Genomic DNA, 13,217 nt, shown 5'->3' with positions numbered 1-13,217 from the left:
CTTTTTCTGTTTTTTGAGATGGAGTCCTGTTCTTGTCACCAGGCTAGAGTACAGTGGCGTGATCTCGGCTCACTGAAATCTCTGCCACCCAGGTTCAAGCGAATTCTCCTGCCTCGGTCTCCCGAGTAGTTAGGACTACAGGCACACACCACCACCATGCCTGGCTAACTTTTGTGTTTTCAGTAGAGGTGGGGTTTCACCATGTTGGTTAGGCTGGTCTTGAACTCCTTACTTCGTGATCTGCCCTCCTCGGCCTCCCAAAGTGCTGGGATTATAGGCATGAGCCACTGCGCCCAGCCCTATTTATTGTATTTCTATTCTATACCAGGGTCTGTGTGCTGAGTCCTGGGGATATGATAATGAGAGCCTCACAGAGCTCCCAACTGAGTCAAGAGACAGACGTTAGTCAAATAAGCACATATGAAATATAGTTCCAAATGGTGAGTCCCTCAGGAGGGCACTCTGGAGCTGAGGTCTGCAGGTTGCCTACAAGTTAACGGGGAAAAGAAGTGGGGCTGAGTGAGCGGAGGAGCAGGGCACATCTGTCCCAGGAAGAGCAAGGAAGCCTGTGTGGTAGGAGCATGCTAAGCAAGGGCAGAGAGGGTGGTGGGAGAAGAGGCTGGAACAGCGGCCAGCCCATGGAGTTTCTTCTTCTTTCTCAGAGCCATGGCAAGTTTGGAAACTCCTATCTTGAAGATCGCATCGGTGCAGTGTGGGGAACGGATTAGTGGACCCTAGAGCTTTCCAGGCAAGGCCCATCCAGGGACCCACGTGGGGATACAGAAATGGAGACAGATTCCGGTGAAATTTAGGAAATGAAATCACTAGGAGTTGATGATGGGTTGGTTACGGGATGTAAGGGAAAGGGAAGCATCCAGGATGACAGCTGATTCTCAGTATGTACCTGGGTGAAAGATGGGCCAAACTAAGGAGGGGTGGGCTTGGAGGGTGGTATACTAGGAGCTCGGTCTTGGACATGCTGCTTCGGTTTGGTAGAATTTGGCCTGTGGGTGGGGACTGTGATCTAAGAGAGGGTGCTGCAGCCGGGTGTGGTGGCTCACGCCTGTAATCATAGCACTTTGGGAGGCTGAGGCAGGCAGATCACCTAAGGTCAGGAGATCGAGACCATCCTGGCTAACATGGCGAAACCCCGTCTCTACTAAAAATACAAAAAATCAACTGGCGTGGTGGCACATGCCTGCAATCCCAGCTACTCGGGAGGCCCAGGTGGAAGCATCACTTGAACCCGGGAGGTGGAGGCTGCGGTGAGCCTAGATCTCGTCATTACACTCCAGCCTGGGCAACACGAGCGAAACTCCAGCTCAACAAAAAAGGGAGGAGGTGGGCGCTGCCTGAGGAGAGGCAGGGAGGAGGTTTTGTCCGGCTTGGGGGTGCAAGGAAATGGAACGGACTGCACCAGAGGCGGTTCTTCTTGGTGTTAGGTGGCTGCCCCTAAGATGGGTTTGGGGTTATCCGCCGGCCACAGGCATGCCCAGCAACGGCAGCCATCTGGTGCTGATAGCAGTGCTGCGTGTGTTAATGACCAGGGAGGGAGGGGGAGTGAGTGACGGGGTGTCAGGGGAGCCCGCCCCTCACACAATGGCACACATGGCCACCAGAGCTGGCAGGGAGGGGCCTGATTAGGGTTTGGCTCTGCTCAATGAGGGGCTGGGGGCTGCAAGGAGAGCCCTGCCACCCAGATGTGGGTAAAAGGCAGGGAAGTGGATAGAGGGGTGGGTGGTCACCAGGATGAGGGCTCCTGGTTCTAGCCCTGGCTCTGCCAGTTACTTACAAGCTGACCTTGGGAAAGTCCACTCATTAGCGAATTCATCCATTGATGGAACACATCCATCAGCCATGAACAGTGTGTCAGGCTTCGAGGAGACCGGAGACTTATACCTAAGTAGCAGCAGTGGTTGTAGTAGCAAAAATAAAAGAGCTCAATACATGACTGTGTTCTGGGTCCCCTGCTCTGCCTTTGGGAGCGTCGCCTCATCGAATCTTTACAGCAGCCCCTGTGGGGTGGCTACTCTTCTTATCCCTATTTTACAGATGAAGAAACTGAGGCCTAGAGAGGTGAAGCCTCAAAGATCAGAGCCAGCAAGAAAGGGGGCTGGGATTTGAACCCAGGTCCACGCTGACTCGAAGATCAGAGCCAGCAAGAGAGGGGGCTGGGATTTGAACCCAGGTCCACGCTGACTCGAAGATCAGAGCCAGCAAGAAAGGGGGCTGGGATTTGAACCCAGGTCCACACTGACTCGAAGATCAGAGCCAGCAAGAGAGGGGGCTGGGATTTGAACCCAGGTCCACACTGACTCGAAGATTTTTTCTGTCCTACATGAATGGTTCCCAAATCTGGCTGCTTATCAGAACTACCTGGAGGGCTTTTTGGACAATACAGAGGCCTGATTTTTTTTTCTTTTTCTTCTTGTTTCCTGACTCAGAGTCTCTGGGTCCTGGGTGGGGCCAGTGTTGACAGCCTCTCGTCCTCCTTTGCCTCATCTTCTGCAAAGCTCCCGCCTCTCCTGCTTGGCTCGCTCTGCCCCGGGTGCACAGGCCTTGCTGTTCTCAGGGAAAGCCTGCTGGCTCCCCCACATTTGCCTTTACGCTTGCCCTCCCAGAACACTCCGCCCAGCCCTTCTTGTCGCTTGCTCTTGCCCATCTTCCTTCCAGTGCCTTGTTTGAATGTCACCTCCTCATAGAGACCTTCCTGACCATCCATAACCCTTCTCCTCAGCCTATTACTCTTGGTCCCGTGGGTTCTCTACCAGGGCCAGTCAGCCGGGACACTTAAACTCTCTGATGCCCAGAGACTGACTCTGTCGACCCAGGTGAGCCCCAGGCTTCAATGCTGCCTGGCCTGGGACATGGATGGTCACTGAGTCTCACTGCTCACCGCTCTCCCCTTGACATTATACATGTGCTTGGTTATTGTCCGTGTCTCTGCTAGAGTGGAGAGCAGGGGCCTGGTCTGTCTTGGGCTCTGCCGTATCCCCAGCACCTTCAAAAGCACCTGGCACACAGTAGGAGCTCAGTTCAGGGAGTACCTATGAATGAAGGAATGGGATGGTGGGGCTTGAGAAAAGACAGCTTTGATTGACTGTCAGGATCAATCTGTTCCCAACACCTGGTGAACCCTTGGAGGGTTCTTCCCACAGGGAAAGTTTACCTCATCTGTCCGTATCATGCCTCCATGCTGTCCGGAACGTTCCACTCTGACTGCAGGACCACCTCGGGGTGAGGACAGCGGCTTGAGATGGCAGGAATCACCATGGTCTCCCTGAGATTCAGACTGCCTTTGGCAGAGTCAGAGCTGGAAGGGCAGGAGTGGGGTTGAGTCGGAGCTCTCCCGGGCAGATGGGCCCTGAGGCCTAGTGAGGGAAGGAGGCTCAGCCACAGTCAGGCCCTGGTTGAAGAGGGCCTGGAGGGCAGGCGCTACAGCATCCTGTGTGACCTCGGCCAAGCCTCTGACTTTCTCTGTGCTTTAGTGTCCCCATCTGTACCTGCGGGGCCTGGGCTGAGACGATCCCAAGCCCAGGACATCAGGAGTTTGTTCCCTGAGTCCTTTTCTGGGCAGCGCAGACCTTCGGAGGGCTTGTAAGGGGTTAAGCTCCTCTGGCTCTGCTCTGCACGCAGACAAACCCCCTCCTTCTGACAAACACTTGTAGGAAATCAGGCTGGGCGCTTCCTGCTGAGGCGAGGCGAGGCAGCCTCAGCTGACAGGGGCGGGGAGAGGTGGGGAGGATGCTGGTGTGTGAGCAGCAGCCTGGGCTGGCAGAACGGCCTGGAGGCGGGCCAGGGCGCAATGGAGGCAGGGGGCTCCCTGGGTTTGGAACAAAGACTTCAAAGGCAGGTCCCCTGAAACTGGCCCGGGAGGACCGTGGTGGAGCCCAAGAGAGGTAAGGGGTCGGAACGGAGGAGGGCCCGGGAGGCTGCCTTCCTTCTGGACGGGCGAGTCACTGACGCTGGGACAGCCCAGGCAGCCGGACCAGCCCAGCCAGGAAGTTGCAGCTGCTGGAGCTGCATCGCTTGTCTCTTGACTCAGGGGAGCCCGCCCCCCCCCAGGGCAAGCGTGGATTTAAGGAGGATTTCGTCAAGCCTCAGGATGCTAGATTCCAGTCCCAGCTTTAATGCTGATCTCTTGTGAACTTGGACAGGCGGGTCCATCTGTGTGCCTGGGGTGTCCTCATCTGCACCTGGAGAGTTAGTGTCCTTGGTTGCTAAGGGGTCTCAGAGACAATGCCAGGATGGGGAGCAGGCCAGGAGGCAGTGGCAGCAGGGGGGCTTCCCCATCAAAGCAGTAGTCCCTTATGTCAGCTGTGTAAGGGCAAGGAAAGGAGCCAGGGACGGTCCGCGGACCAGCAGACCCAGCTCAGATCTTGAGGGTGGCAAGACCAGAGACAGGGCACTGTTTCTCTTTCTCCTCAGCCTCTGCTGCTGGAGCGGGCTGGGGGCAGGGAGGGGACACACAGAGGGGGAGTTGCTGGTGCTTCTTTGCGGGACTAGTGTCCACACAACTGGTGGAACCCCTTGAGAAAAGCAGGTCTGTGCCAACTGGAGGTGTGGGATGGCGGAGGCCAACAGCACAGCCTTTTTGGAAGGCCTGGTTACTGATATCGGGGGTCTTCTTTCCCCATCTCCTTGCCCCCTACGTGTCTGATAGTCTTGGTTTCAGAATTGCGACACCTGGGCTTTGAATCCTCCAGCTGCACTTCCTGGCTGTGAGGTCTTCGGAGAGCCTGCCACGTCTCTGTGCCTCAGTTTCCTCATCTGGGAGGTATCGGGATGGGGGTGTGGGTTAGAAGCAGGGGTGCACCCTGGGCAGCCCTGGCCGGAGGGAAAGGGTTGCAGAGGGCACAGGGAGGCAGTGCGGGCTGCGTGGCTGTGCTGGCGAAGGAGGACCTGGGGGTCTGGACCGTTCTGAGGAATCGAGCTACACAGGGAAGGGTCGCTGGCTGTGGAGTGGCTGAGGGGGCAGAGGAGCCCTGTGTGGGTGGCAGGGAAGAGGAGTCCATCCCACCCAGGAACTGAAGATAGACACTTTGGGGGTGTGTTAGACCCTTGAGAGAGCAGGGGCAGGGGCGGCATGGGGGTGAGGAGATGTACAGAAGGAGGGCGGAGTGGCTGCTATTTCCTGGGGGGCCAGTTTCTCCAGGGATGGCAGGGGCCCTGAGCTCCACAGCCCTCCCAGTGGGGACTTCATCCTAAAGGAGCTGACCCTCCTGTGGTCAGCCCCCAGCTCACATGGCTGGAGTCTTCACCAAACCCCACTCAATGCCTTTGAGGGGCAGCCTTGCTGCCCTAAGGAAGGCTGGCTGAAACAACGCTGCCTCTTCTGGCATTCAGGGCCCCTGCTCATAGCTCTTCTTCAAGGTCAGGTCATACTTTCAGACCTCCGTGCCTCTGCCTATGCTGTTCCCTCTGCCTAGAATGCCCTCCCGAATCTTCTCCCCCAAAACCCTCACCATTTCTCAAGCCCACCTTAAAGCTTCCTGTCGTAACACTTCTGTATTGCACTAACCTGCACCATTCAAAATTTTGGAACGCTTTTACTCTTTTCTGCATTCTTTTCATCTTATGTAGTGCCTGGTATGTAGTAGGAAGTCATAAGGCTTTTTTAAAAACTTAATTTGCACCTGCCAGGTGCTCGGTATGTATCTTTGTACTTTGAAATGTGACCTCAGGGAGGAGGAGAGAGGCTAACAGCTCTGAGGCTGTTGCCCTTAGGAGCTGAGTCAACCAGGAATGTCAGCGTTCTTTGAGTCCCATCCCCTGCTCCCCAACCCAGCCTAGCAGGGTGAGCAGACGGTACTTTCTCTATTTTACAGTGAGGGAAATGCCAGCCCAGCCATACGCGGTGAGTGACAGCAACCAGGACTGGCACCTGTCCCCTGATGCCCAGCCTGCTTCTCTATCACAGCATCATCCCTGTCGGAGGTTGGCAGGTAGTCCGCACTAGTGTGTGTTTGTTGACTGACTAGCTGACCGGCCATTTCTGGGGCTCTTGTGGTGCTGAGGGCCGTGGCTCGCATGGAAGATGGTGGCCTTGCTCTGGAAAGGCTCACTGGTGTAGGCGCCTGGGGGCAAGTGCAAAACTCCAGCCAGTCACCGCAGCTGCCTGTGACGTGCACCTTCCCCTGGTTACAGTGAGATTTCTGCCACGACTGAGTCATCCCAGAAGACAGGATGTTCCTCTTTGTGCACCCAGAGGCATCTGTGATTGGGCAGGCTGCTCTGTGGCAGAGCTAGAAAAAAAGCCCTTTAAAAAGTCAAAAACCACATACCTCCCCCGGCCCCTTCCCAGCAGAGGCTTCAGAACCAGAAAAGCAGCAGCTAAACGGTAGCCCCTCCTCCACCTGCCGTAACTGGTAACTGCAGGAGCGAGGGGGCCTAGCGGACTTCAAAGGGCAGGCCCTGCTTGAGGCCCTGGTTTAAAATGCAGATTCCTGGGCCCTATCCCAGGGCCACTGAGTCAGGCTGTCCGCAGGTTGTTTCAGGAAACTACATGCTGAGAGGATTCTTAAGCCCGCTGAAGCTTAAGATCCCTGGCAGGGATTTCCAAGAGGGGTACAGGCCCTGCAGAAGGTATGAGAAGCAAGGATTAGAGCTTCTATTTAAAATACAGTTGACCAGCTGGGTGGGTGGCTCATGCCTGTAATCCCAGCACGTTGGGAGGCTGAGGCAGGAGGATCACTTGAGCCCGGGAGTTGAAAACCAGCCTGGGCAAAATGACAAAACCCCATCTCTACAAAAAGTTTTTAAGAATTAGCCAGGCATGGTGGCGTGTACCTTTGGTCTTAGCTACTCAGGAGGCTGAGGATGGCTTAAGCCCAGGAGGTCAAGGCCACAGTGAGCCCTGATTGCTACTGTACTCCAGCCTGGGTAACACTGAGACCCTGTCTCAGTAAAATGAAATAAAACAAAATATAAAATACAGTTGACCCTTAAACAACACAGGGGTTAGGGGTGCCAACCCTCGTAACAGTCAAAAATCTGCTTATAACTTTTTTTTTTTTGAGACATGGTCTTGCTCTGTAGCCCAGGCTAGAGTGCAGTGGTACAGTCTTGGCTCACTGCAAACTCCGCCTTCTGGGTTCAAATGATTCTTCTGCCTTAGCCTCCTGAGTAGCTAGGATTACAAGTGTGCACCACCACAGCCGGCTAATTTTTGTATTTTTAGTAGAGACAGCGTTTCACCATGTTGGCCAGGCTGGTCTCCAGCTCCTGACCTTGTAATCCACCCCCCTCGGCCTCCCAAAGTGCTGGGATTATAGGCGTGAGCTACCGCGCCCGGCCTGCTTAGAACTTTTAACTCCCCCAAAACTTTATCAATTACCTGCTATTGACTGGAAGACTTGCTGATAACATATACAGTTGATTAATGCATATTTTATGGGCTATATGCATTATGTCCTGTTTTCTCAAAGTAAGCCAGAGAAAAGGAAATATGAAGAAAATCATAAGGAAGATAAAATCTCCTTACTTGCATTAAATGGAAGTGGATTATCACAAAGGTCTTCATCCTTGTCATCTTCATGTTGAGGAGGCGGACTTAAGAGGAGGGATTGATCTACTGTTTTAGGGGTGGCAGAGGCAGAAGAAAATCCACATATAAGTAGACCTGTGCAGTTCAAACTGTGTCGTTAAGGGTCGCCTGTATTTATGTCCTTTTTCCTTTTCATTTTTAGTAGAGACAGGCTTTTGCCATGTGGCCCAGGCTGGCCTTGAACTCCTGAGCGCAAGCTTTCTGCGCACCTTGACCTCCCAAAGTGCTGGGATTGCAGGCGTGAGCCCCTGTGCCTGGCCAATTTTCTATTGTATCTTTTTAGAAAATCCCTTTTGAAATTATTCTTTCTAATACATGTACCATGTTAGTATGATGTATTCAAGCAAATACATTTTTACTGATGGGTTGTATGATTAAAAAAAATATTGGGGGTCCACTAGGCCAAAACTGACAGTAGCAAGTCTTGCTCTGGCAGGAAGTAGCTGAGTGATCTCAGCCAAGTTCTACCCTAATGTTTGTAGGGAGGGCAGATTCTGAACTTACAGGTAAAGCTTCTAGCCAGGCTGGGGCCGAGTGGGCTCATCACTTGTGGTGGGGACTATGGGGCTGGAGGATAATACACAGGGCCATCTGGAGGAAATTCTGGGGCTCTACATTTGGGGGTAGAGAGGAAGACTGGGTGGGAACAGAGGATAGAAACCCGAACACCCATCCACGGAGCAGAGTCGCAGCCAAGGAGGGAAGAAGGGTGTTCCCTGTCCCTCCCTCCTCCAGCCCTTGAGAAGTCAGCCTTTCCTGGGCTGATCTGTTCCCTGGGGAACTTTGTGTCCAAAAATAGTTGCCTGCTGACTTTTCTCAGCCACACAAATCAAGCAGGATCCAAATGCTCACGAGGATAAAGGGACAAACACAGACTTTCTGTCCTGGGAGGCCTGGAGTCATACTCCCTTCGACATAGCATGCAGGGGAGAAAGCTCAGACTGCAGGCCAGGAGGCTGACTTTCACCCTTGCCTTGTGCAAGGCCTCTCCCCTCTCTGGACCTCAGTTTCCCCATCTGTGGGAGAAGGCCTTTGTAATGAGCTGCCCTGGGGGCCCGCTGTGCTGATGGGCCATGGCCAGGAGCTCCCTGGGAGACCATGCCCAGGCTGGGTCAGCTTTGCACTTCCTGGGTCTGGCTCAGTGCTTGGCACAGAAGAAGTACTTGGGGAAATAGCAAGAGAGTGGGAAAGAAGAGGCAAAAGGAGATGAGAGGGAAGAGGGATGAGGGAAAGAAGGAGAGGATTGATGGAAGGCAGTGGAGGAGCCCTTCTCTGGCCACCCTGTTCCTGCAGCAGCTGCCTGGTAGGTCCCTGTGCGGCCAGGTTCCCCTGCTCATTCTCCCAGAGCTGCCCGAGGGGAACGGGGAACTTTTAAACCACACCTCTGATGGGCTCTCCCTGTGTTCAATACCCCCGTCATCATCAGGGAAACCATGGCCAGGTCCAGGAAAGTCCCTGGCAGGCTCGCTCTCCACCCCCAGGTCCCCTCACTTGGAAGGCTTTTTCTTTAAACTGAGGTGAAATTCACATAATATAGAACTAACCATTTTTAGTGAACAATTCAGCGACATTGAGTACATTCAATGTTGTGTAACTGCCACCTCTATCGAGTTGCAAAACATTTCCATCACTTCGAAAGGAAATCCCATACCCAGCAAGCAGGCAGTGCCACTCTCCTCTCCCCCAGCCCTGGCAAATACCAATCTGCTTTCACTCTCCCAGGAGTTACCTTGTCTGGACGTTTCCTATCCATAGAATCACACCATCGGTGGCCTTGGTGTCTGGCGTCTTTCACTGAGCATCGTTTTTGAGGTTCATCTAGACTGTACTGTGTGTTAGGACTTCATTCCTTTTGTTTGAGTGCCTGTTTTCAATTATGTTGGGTATTGGAATGCTGCCTTTTTTTTTTCTTTTGAGACAGGATCTCACTTTGTCACCCAGCCTAGAGTACAGGGGTGCAGTCATGGCTCACTGCAGCCTCAACCTCCCAGGCTCAAGTGATCCTCCCACCTCAGCCTCTAGAGTAGCTGGGACTACAGGTGTGTACAATCGCACCTGGCTAATTTTTTGTAGACATGAGGTTTTGCCATGTTTCCCAGGCTGGTCTCGAACTCCTAGATCAAGTGATCTGCCCGCCTCAGCCTCCCAAAGTGATGCTGGGATTATAGGCGTGAGCCACCATACCTGGTCTGGAATGCCCTTTTCACTGTCTCCCCCCGCCCACCTCTCAATCTGAATTCTTACCCGGGTGAGGGCAGAGATTCCCAGAGGAACTGACTTCTAAACTGGCATCACCTGACTTCTCTGGCCTGTGTCGGGCAGCCCCTGTGCCTCCTCCAGCACGTCTCACCTGGATTTCTAGTTGCCTGGTGATGCGTCTGCTTCCTCCTGGGGCATCGGTTCTCCTGTGAGCAAGGCCTGTGCCCCATGCCCACACGCAGAGCCAGTACTCAGTAACACTAGCTAGCATGCATTGGCCTACTGGTCCCCCAATATTTTTTTTAATCACACAACCCATCAGTAAAAATATATTTGTTTGAACATGTCATGCTAATATATTACATGTATTAGAAAGAATATTTTCAAAAATGATTTTCTTTTTTTTTTTTTTTTTTTTGAGACGGAGTTTCACTCATGTTACCCAGGCTAGAGTGCAATGGCACGATCTCGGCTCACCGCAACCTCCACCTCCTGGGTTCAGGCAATTCTCCTGCCTCAGCCTCCTGAGTAGCTGGGATTACAGGCACGCACCACCATGCCCAGCTAATTTTTTGTATTTTTAGTAGAGATGGGGTTTCACCATGTTGACCAGGATGGTTTCGATCTCTTGACCTCGTGATCCACCCGCCTCGGCCTCCCAAAGTGCTGGGATTACAGGCTTGAGCCACCGCGCCCGGCTCAAAAATGATTTTCTAAAAAGATGCAATAGAAAATTGGCCAGGCACTGAATAGAAAATTGGTCAGTGTACCGGCTGCTGGGCTCCTCATCCTGTGTCTCATCTAGTTTAGAAAACCCTGGAAGGAGAGAGGAATTATGATTCCAGCTTTATTGATGAAGAAAATGAAGGTAGAGTGATTTGCCCAAGGTCACGTAGCTTTGGGAGGACGCAGCCAGGAGTCGAACCAGGGCTGTCTAATTCCAGAGTTCCTGCTGGAAACTTCTTGTTCCGAATAAAAGAGGGGATCAGGATTGATTAATGTTATCCCTTAAATGTGTCCCTGACAGGGCACAGGCAGGATGGCCAATGCTGATAGGAGCCAGCGGTGACTCTGGGGCCCCCCGGCGGCAACTCTTTCTCCTGAAGATGAAGTGGCCCAGGTGAAGCCCAGGCCAGTCCCGATGGCCAGCTCGGGGACTGAGATCCACTGGGCTGAGCCTGGCCTGGGGAAGGGCCCCCAGCGGCGGCGCTGGGCCTGGGCCGAGGACAAGAGGGACGTGGCTAGAAGTGGCTCACAAAGCTGGGGAGAAGAGGGACTCTTTCCCAATGCCACCAGCCCCGAGCTCCTGGAGGACTTCCGCCTGGCCCAGCAGCACTGGCCACCCCTGGAGTGGAACCCACACCCGCAGCCTGATGGGCATCAGGATTCCGAGTCAGGAGAGACTTCGGGAGCAGGTGAGATGGACCCCCCCGCCTCCAACAGTGGTGTCCTGTCCCCGTGACATCGCACGTTCTAGCGGGGGAACGGAGTGGAGGCTGCTTCAACATTTTATTAAATTCTACAAAGTCTATCATTTAAAATTTGTTAAGATTTAAATTTTATAAATAATACCACTGATTGCAGGATAATCAGAAAATATAAGCCAAAAATTACGTAAAATTTAAAATTAAAATTAGGTAAAATTTAAAATTTAAAATTATCCATCCCCAGATCACCGCTGTTTTCCATATGTATAGATATGCAAATGTAACATAAATATGGAACAGTGTTCTACATACTTCATTGTAACCTGCTTTTTTGTTAACTTAACAGATGTGAACATTTTTCTAGCTCATCAGATCCTCTCCCGCAAGTGATTCCTGGACTTCCATGGTGTGGATATTCCGTGGTTAATTGGCCTGGACTTCCCTGGTGTGGATATTCCATGGTTAATTGGCCCGTCTCCTATCGCTGGACATTGTAGCAGTTTCTAGTTTTTGCTATTATAAATAATGCAGAGATGAACGTCACTAATATATCTTTGCACACTTGATTATCATATCTTTGGTAATTTGAATTACTTAGTCCCAGGGTTATGTCCAGTTTGGATTTGTTTTTTTTTTTAGGCAGAGTCTTGCTCTGTTGCCCAGGCTGGAGTGCAGCGGCAGGATCAGGGCTCACTGCAGCCTTGACCTTTTGGGCTCTGTCAATCCTCAGAACTCCGCCTCCCGAGTTGCCACCACACCTGGCTAATTTTTGTATTTTTTGTAGAGCCAGGGTCTCACAGTGTTACCCAGGCTGGTCTCAAACTCTTGGCCTGAAGCGAGCTTCTCGCTTTGGCCTCCCAAAATGTTGGGATTGCAAATGTGAGCCGTCATGTCTGGCCACTTTTAAGATTTAAAAAAATCCCAATCAGCAGTGAGAACGTTGAGATTTCTTGTTTTCTACAATAACTGTGTTCTGGCTGCATCCAGACCGACTTAAACTGAATCCCTAGTGTTGCTTAGCAAGTCCCTTCTGTCTGAATCTTGCTTTTTCCTTCTATAAAATGAGAGGAATAATGTCGCGGAGAATAGTAAGAGCTTGACACAAGGTGGCTATTGCACTTAGATTATGAGTGAGATGCCGCTGTTTTAGGGTCCTGTGACTCCTGCAGGCTGGTGTGGATTGCATCATTACTCAAAGTTTTACACACCTGATCTGCTCAAAGTGGGCATTGCCCACTGCTGCCCACTCAGGAGCCATTTCTGAGCTCTCTCTCCAGCAGGACATGGTGAGAGAAATGCACTGGGCCAACAGGGCAGAGGCATCTCTTCCTGGGGTCACATGGTAACCCCTGCTATGATGTAACAGCTGCTACCCTATCCTGTGCCTTTACTATGTGCCAGGCACAGGGCTGGGCAGGGTCAAGCCCCCTGTTGTTCCCTCCTTACCACCCTCTGTCAGGTAGGAGGAACCAGCCTCAAGTTTGACTATGGATTGCCAGAGGGTTCAACAATTTGTCTATGGCCCCAGTGAGGGGTCCTAGGAGCCAGGACTGAACCCAGGGCTCCCTGGCTCCAAAGCCCAGGCCCTTCACCTCTAGTGTATGACCCCTAGTGGTGGAAGCAAACTCACCTGCATGGCTGCGGCCTGGGTCCTAGGTCCAGGGAACCACTGGGTGATCACTGGCAACTGACCTAATGTTCAGGTGTGCTGCTGTAAGCAAGAGTAACTTGCTGGAGGAGCTGTTAAGTGGTTAAGGGACACAGAGGCATCAAGGTAAGGGAAGAGCATGGAGGAGCAGAGAGTGAGACAGTGGTGCACCTGCCTGAACAGAGAGTCTGTGCCTGGTGGTACCCAAGCTGTGTCTCATGAATCTTTGGACGATCCCAGAGGTTAACCCTGGGGTCTAGAGCAGAGCGGGTGCTCCAGAAACAATGACTGCATGGATGGTGGTTAGATGCATGGATGAATGGACAGGTGGGTGGTGGGTGATGGATGATGGATGGGTGAATGGGTGGGTAGATGATGGATGGATGTTGGAAGGATG

The 13,217-nt window shown here is 52.6% G+C and overlaps 1 long non-coding RNA gene across 1 annotated transcript; it reads left to right on the top strand.

Annotated features, from left to right (window-relative positions):
• Positions 1-1,191: 1,191 nt before the first annotated feature.
• Positions 1,192-13,211, top strand: LOC116545589. The gene is made up of 3 exons (XR_004266366.1): positions 1,192-2,188; positions 2,305-3,899; positions 10,773-13,211. It is a non-coding gene; the product is annotated as an uncharacterized LOC116545589 (long non-coding RNA).
• Positions 13,212-13,217: the final 6 nt, after the last annotated feature.

Source organism: Sapajus apella, unplaced genomic scaffold (genome assembly GCF_009761245.1).
Source record: "Sapajus apella isolate SASKATOON/1434 unplaced genomic scaffold, GSC_monkey_1.0 scaffold295, whole genome shotgun sequence".
NCBI classification, from domain to species: Eukaryota; Metazoa; Chordata; class Mammalia; order Primates; family Cebidae; genus Sapajus; species Sapajus apella.
Note: the sequence above shows the minus strand (reverse complement) of the source record. Positions and strands in the feature narration are given on the sequence as shown.